The sequence below is a fragment of the Lissotriton helveticus genome, chromosome 2_1 (assembly GCF_964261635.1).
Source record: "Lissotriton helveticus chromosome 2_1, aLisHel1.1, whole genome shotgun sequence".
Classification (NCBI taxonomy): domain Eukaryota; kingdom Metazoa; phylum Chordata; class Amphibia; order Caudata; family Salamandridae; genus Lissotriton; species Lissotriton helveticus.
In genome coordinates this window covers 912491518-912498384 of record NC_136059.1, presented here as the reverse complement: position 1 = coordinate 912498384, position 6867 = coordinate 912491518, and positions in this window count along the sequence as shown.

Below are 6867 nucleotides of genomic sequence, written 5' to 3'. Positions count from 1 at the left end.
TACAAATACTTGGACAACCAATCAATAACCCATATAGCCACTCATATAGCTACTGATCAACACATGCAGCAGCTTACACAACAACAGACATAATGATGCACACATTCAGACAGTTTAGTCGCTAACCCATGCATTCAGTAAGACACATTTAATCTCCCACTCAAACAGTCAGTCATACACCTACTAAATCCATTATCCAAACACTTATACATACACTCATTCTACAATATGTTAACCACATTTTTAATTTTTAATTTTCAGGAACACACATTTACTGGATGATGTCATCAGTGATGTCATCAGTGATGTCATCAGTGATGTCATCAGTGATGTCATCAGTGATGTCATTTGAGATGTCATCAGTGATGTCATCAGTGATGTCACTGACCATGTCATGAATGATGTAATATGTGACATCATCAGCAGTGGATTGCGGGCGCGCGAGTTATAGTGAGTCCAACTAACTATAACGTGGGAATTTCAATGGTTTTGTATGAGTAAAATGTTCAGCTAACTATAACTGGTGTGAAACCTATGGTTTTTTCAGTGAATTTGAAAGGTTTTTTAAATGATAATTCCTAACTATAACGAGTGTGAAACCTATGGTTTTTTCAGTTAATTTCAAAGGTTTTTTAAATCGTAATTCCTAACTATAATGATTGTGAAACCTATGTTTTTTTAGGGAATATATATATAATTATATATATATATATATATATATATATATATATATATATATATATATATATATATATATATATATTTGTCTCCAAAGTGATCCTTTGCTCCAGGGGAGCTCAACAGCCGGTGCTCTGCACAGGGAACGGATCCAGATCCAAAATCAATTTTTTAAGAAAGGATGCGGCACTCCAAAATGGTTTTAGCTTATTTTATTGATAAGCTCTCCCCCACAAACGCGTTTCAGGCTCAACAGGTTTTTTTCACAGTTAGTAAGTCCTTCTTTACTTTCCACTTATATACCTACATCTGCCTTTAAGTGCCATTGTGGGATATGTAGTTTATCACAATTTTAAAAATGTTTACAGAATCACAATCGCGCCATTTGTCAATATTACATTTGTACTGATGTTACTCATGTATTTTGTTAGCTTGTGGTTTAGTACCCAGCGACATTCCATACATGTATAAAGCTATTGTTATAATCTCGTAGTTTAGGGTATAGTACCCACTTTCAATGTACATTTTATGACAACATTTGATTTAAAAAAAGTTCTTGAGGACTATCCTAAAGGAGAGAAAATGTATTCCAGATGAACATAAAGTTCTTTTTCATTATTAATACCGCCAGGGTATTTTGTCCTGAATTTTATAATCAGACGTGATTCAATCTGACGTAGCTTTCAGACATGGTTCCCACCTCGATCTCCTTGTGGCATAATTTTTATTCCATAGAAACACATCGCTCTCCAGTCTCCCTTTTGGCATGTACTTATGTGTTTAGCTGTTGCATATGCCATGTTGGCATTTTTCACTGCTCGTATATGTTCTAGGATTCGTTTTTTCAACATGCACGTTGTGCTTCCGATATACTTCATACCACATTTGCACTCTATCATGTATATGAAAAACTTCGATGTGCACGTTATATTTTCTTCAATTGTCATTAATTTGCCATCTGGTTCTTGAATGCTTGTCACACTTTTGCCTATTTTACAGGCTTTACACGATCTGCATGGTTTGAATCCTTTTCTTTGATTAGTAAGCCAATCTGTTTTTTTGTTTCACTTGAAAGTGGCTTTTTACTAACATATCCCTCAGGGAGACATTTTTTCTGTACGTCACAGTTGGTTTGTTCCCTACTAGTTCACCGATATCAGGATCCCCTGAGATCAGGTGCCAGTATTTTTCCATTTTGTTCACAATGCTTCCACTCTCCTTGCTGTATGTTGTTATGAACCGAGGTGGATCCTTGTCTGGTATGGCTTTAGGTTTTTCAATTAGAATTTCCGCTCTGGTTTTCTGGTCAATTCTCTTTTTACATTTGCTAAGTGTCCGTACATTATAGCCTCTTGATTTGAACCTTTCAGTGCTCTCTTGAATTTTCTCTTCAGCATCTGTTTCTTTTGAACAGTTCCTTTTCATTCTTGTAAATTCCCCGTAGGGGATGCTGTTTACTAGTTGCCTGGGGTGGAAGCTGGCTCTATGGAGAACACTGTTAGTTGCGGTCTTCTTTCTGAAAATTGTCGATTAGATCTTGCCATTTTCTATAAAGATCTTTGTATCCAGAAAGTCAATTTGTTTTTTGTTTGTAGTACAGGTAAATTGCAGACCGACTTCATTTTGATTTAATTTCGAGAAGTAGTTACGAAATTCACGATCTGTTCCGTTCCAGATGAGGAACAGGTCATCGATTAACAAACCCATAAAATGACCCGCTCCATCTCCATTTGATTTTCAGTGTTCCATGCAATGGTCCGCTCCCACCATCCCATGGTGATATTGGTGTAATTCGGGGAAAACGAAATTCCCATTGCGGTACCGCATTCTTGTTTAAACAGCTCTTTATTAAATAAAAAGATATTGTTAGTCAGGCAGATGTTTATCATAGCCAAGATCATTGTGGTATGGTTCAATTCAGTTATGTTGCGTTGCTTTAGGAAATATTGGCATGCTGTTATTCCAATATTATGTCTGATCGACGTGTACAGCGACACAACATCAATACTGACCAGACCATCAATTGTGAATTTCGTTTTCTACCTGAATGATAATTTTAGCTCCCTGAATGATAATGATTGACTTCCCTTAAGGGAAAGTAGGAAACCAAGGGGAGATATTCTGACTTGTAATGGTATAGCAGGTCAATCTGGCAAATCATGTAATCCTGTAGCAAAGGTATTTTTGCGTGCACAAAATGAGCCAGAAAGTACCCTAGGGGCCACTGTTAATCAAATCCAGTTGGATAGTTGTAGCAACCTAAGGGACATCGGTGGGATAGTTGAGAATGGAACAGTGAGCCTACAAAACAAAGATCTAGTTACCCCTCTTACATCTCTGATTTCGTGGAATATTGCTGGGGTTCAAAGTAAGCTAAATTCTTCAGAGTGGTTGACATTTGTGGATACAATGGATTTTATCCTTTTACAAGAAACTTGGTTGCTAGAACCAGAGTATAGAGTTGGATATCTTAATTTTTTTATCCCAGCTATCCCAAGTCTAAAAGGTAGACCAAAGGGGGGCCTAACAACATGGGTAAAGCAGGACAGTAGATATATTATCCACCAATTGGACACTAAAAGTAATGATATCCTCCTAATTCATGTCTCTAGTGTAGATTTTAAAGATCTCTACATTTTTAACATTTATTCACGGGGACAACTGGGGGGCAAATCCTCCCATACTATTGATCAACTAGACGCTCTTCTTGAGAGCTATCGCAGTAAAGGTAATATTATCGTAGCAGGGGACCTGAACTGTTGCTTCGAACCGTTGGATAGGAATGACATCGACCTGACCACAGAAGAAGACACAGTTTGGAACATCCCCTTGCTGTCATTGGTCCCAATTATAAAGTGGACGGAGGCTGCACTTCAGCTTAAAACACTCTGTGTAGGGCATGGGCTGCGTGCAACTAATGGACGAACTGCCTCTGATAGTCAGGGAGCATTTACTTTCAATAATGGCACCTCAAGGAGCCGTATTGATTACACCCTTATTAACAAAGAGTATTGGCAACATATTAAGGATATGAAGATTGAACAGAGGGTCGAGAGTGATCATGACCCGGTACTAATGTACTTTTTGTTATTTAACCCCTTCGCTGCTAGGCCTTTTCCCCTCCTGTGCTAAGGCTTTTTTTGGCGTTTTGGAGTAGTGCACGCTTAGGCCCTTGTAACTTTTTGACCACATAAGGTATCCGCGCCAAATTTGCGTCCTTTTCTTCCAACATCATGTGGATTATAAAGGCGCCCAGGGTTTGTGGATTCCCTTGGAAGGGTCCCAGAAATTAATCAAAATATAGTGATTTCTTTTGTTTTTTTCAGAAAAATGGGAAAAACGGGCTGCAAATGAAAGCCTCTGGGTTTTTCCCTGAAAATTGTATCAAAAAAGGGTTTGTGGGGCTGAAATTTCCATTTTTTCAGTTTTCAGGGAATGACAGTCTTTTGTCAGAGAACCGAAATTTTTCACTCAGTTTTGGCATTTTCCTGGGACATAGCCTATTTTTGCTATTTTTAGAGCTTTCCACCTCCTTCCAGTTAATGGTAGAAATGAGTTTGAAAGCAATAATGGATCCTGGAAAGCTTTACATTTTCGAAAAGTAGACAAAAATTTGAATTCATAAAGGGGTCATTTGTCTAAATCCATGAAGGTTTAGTTATAGAAACTAACAGTTAGATATTGGAATATTTGAAAATTTGTTGAAAAAAACAGCCTTTTGTCTCAACGTTTTCACCTATAACTTTTTCTAATTTTGACAGCTCTTGGAAAGCAATAAACCATTACATCCGTTAGACCTTCCTGGTTGTGGGGATATATAGGACTTTTAGTTTCACCAAGAACCCAACGAACCCAGATCCAAAAACTGAGCAGCAACTTGCAATGGTATTTTTTCATTTACTGGGTATAGTGCACTTTGTCTTGGAAAATGTATACATGGAATAATCTGTATGAAAGACACCTATGTATTTATGAATTGGGTACAAATTATAGAGTTCAGAAACAGTATATGATTGCACATTTTCAAAATTGGGAATACTCATACTAGCATGAGAATTATTGGTCATTTTTCATAAAGATTTTTTTTTTACACAATGTCTTTCATTGAAAGGGAGAAATGCATGAAAGCTCAATTGGTAATAACAGTTGATTTACAAATCTGAATTACCCCAAGTGTCCCGATAAAAACGGTACCTCACTTGTGTGGGTCGGCCTTGTGCCTGCGACAGGAAACGGCGCAAAATGCAACGTGGTCACACCTAAATTTTGCAGTTACAAATTGACCCTTTTTTGGCAAAGTGCCTACCTGTAGTTTTTGCACCCTAGCTCTGCCGGCACCTAGGGAAACCTAGCAAACCTATACATTTTTGAAAAGTAGACACCCAGGGGAATTTAGGATGGGGTGACTCGACTGCCTACCACCAGGTTTTGTTACCCAGAATCCCTTGCAAAGCTAAGATTTTGACAAAAAAAACACATTTTCCTCACATTTCTGTGGTGGAAAGTTCTGGAATCTGCGTGGATCAACAAATTTCCACCCACCCAGCGTGCCCCCAGGTCTCCCAAAAAAAATGGTACCTCACTTGCGTGGGTAGGCATAGTGGCTGCGACATAAAACCGCGCAAAACGCAGCATGGTCGCACCTCAATTTCCCAGTGAAATTTAGCACGTTTCGGACAAAAAGACTACCTTTTGTTTTTGCGCCGTAGCTCTGCCAGCACCTAGGGAAACCTAGTAAACCTATACATTTTTGTAAACTAGACACCCAGGGAAATTCAGGATGGGGTGACTCGTCTGCCTACCCCCAGGTGTTGTTACCCAGAATCCCTTGCAAACCTAAATATTTGACAAAAACACCACATTTTCCTCACATTTCTGTGGTGGAAAGTTCTGGAATCTGTGTGGATCAACAAATTTCCACCCACCCAGCGTGCCCCCAGGTCTCCTGAAAAAATGGTACCTCACTTGCGTGGGTAGGCATAGTGGCTGCGACATGAAACAGCGCAAAACGCAGCATGGTCGCACCTCAATTTCCCAGTGAAATTTAGCACGCTTTGGACAAAAAGACTACCTTTTCTTTTTGCGCCGAAGCTCTGCCAGCACCTAGGGAAACCTAGCAAACCTATACATTTTTGAAAACTAGACACCCAGGGGAATGAATTCAGGATGGGGTGACTCGTCTGCCTACCCCCAGGTTTTGTTACCCAGAATCCCTTGCAAACATAAAAATTTGACCAAAAAAACACATTTTCCTCACATTTCTGTGGTGGAAAGTTCTGGAATCTGCGTGGATCAACAAATTTCCACCCACCCAGCGTGCCCAGAGGTCTCCCGAAAAAAAACTGGTACCTCACTTGCGTGGGTAGGCATAGGGGCTGCGACATGAAACAGTGAAAAACGCAGCATGGTCGCACCTCAATTTCCCAGTGAAATTTAGCACGTTTTGGACAAAAAGACTACCTTTTGTTTTTGCGCCGTAGCTCTGCCAGCACCTAGGGAAACCTAGCAAACCTATAAATTTTTTAAAACTAGACAGCCAGGGCAATGAAGGATGGGGTGACTCGTCTGCCTACCCCCAGGTTTTGTTACCCAGAATCCCTTGCAAACATAAAAATTTGACCAAAAAAACACATTTTCCTCACATTTCTGTGGTGGAAAGTTCTGGAATCTGCGTGGATCAACAAATTTCCACCCACCCAGCGTGCCCCCAGGTCTCCCAAAAAAAATTGGTACCTCACTTGCATGGGTAGGCATAGTGGCTGCGACATGAAACAGCGCAAAACGCAGCATGGTCGCACCTCAATTTCCCAGTGAAATTTAGCACGTTTTGGACAAAAAGACTACCTTTTGTTTTTGCGCCGTAGCTCTGCCAGCAACTAGGGAAACCTAGCAAACCTATACATATTTGAAAACTAGACACCCAGGGCAATTCAGGGTGGGGTGAATCGTCTGCCTACACCCAGGTTTTGTTACCCAGAATCCCTTGCAAACATAAAAAGTTGACCAAAAAAACACATTTTTCTCACATTTCTGTGGTGGAAAGTTCTGGAATCTGCGGGGATCAACAAATTTCCACCCACCCAGCGTGCCCCCAGGTCTCCCGAAAAAAATGGTACCTCACTTGCGTGGGTAGGCATAGTGGCTGCGACATGAAACAGCGCAAAACGCAGCATGGTCGCACCTCAATTT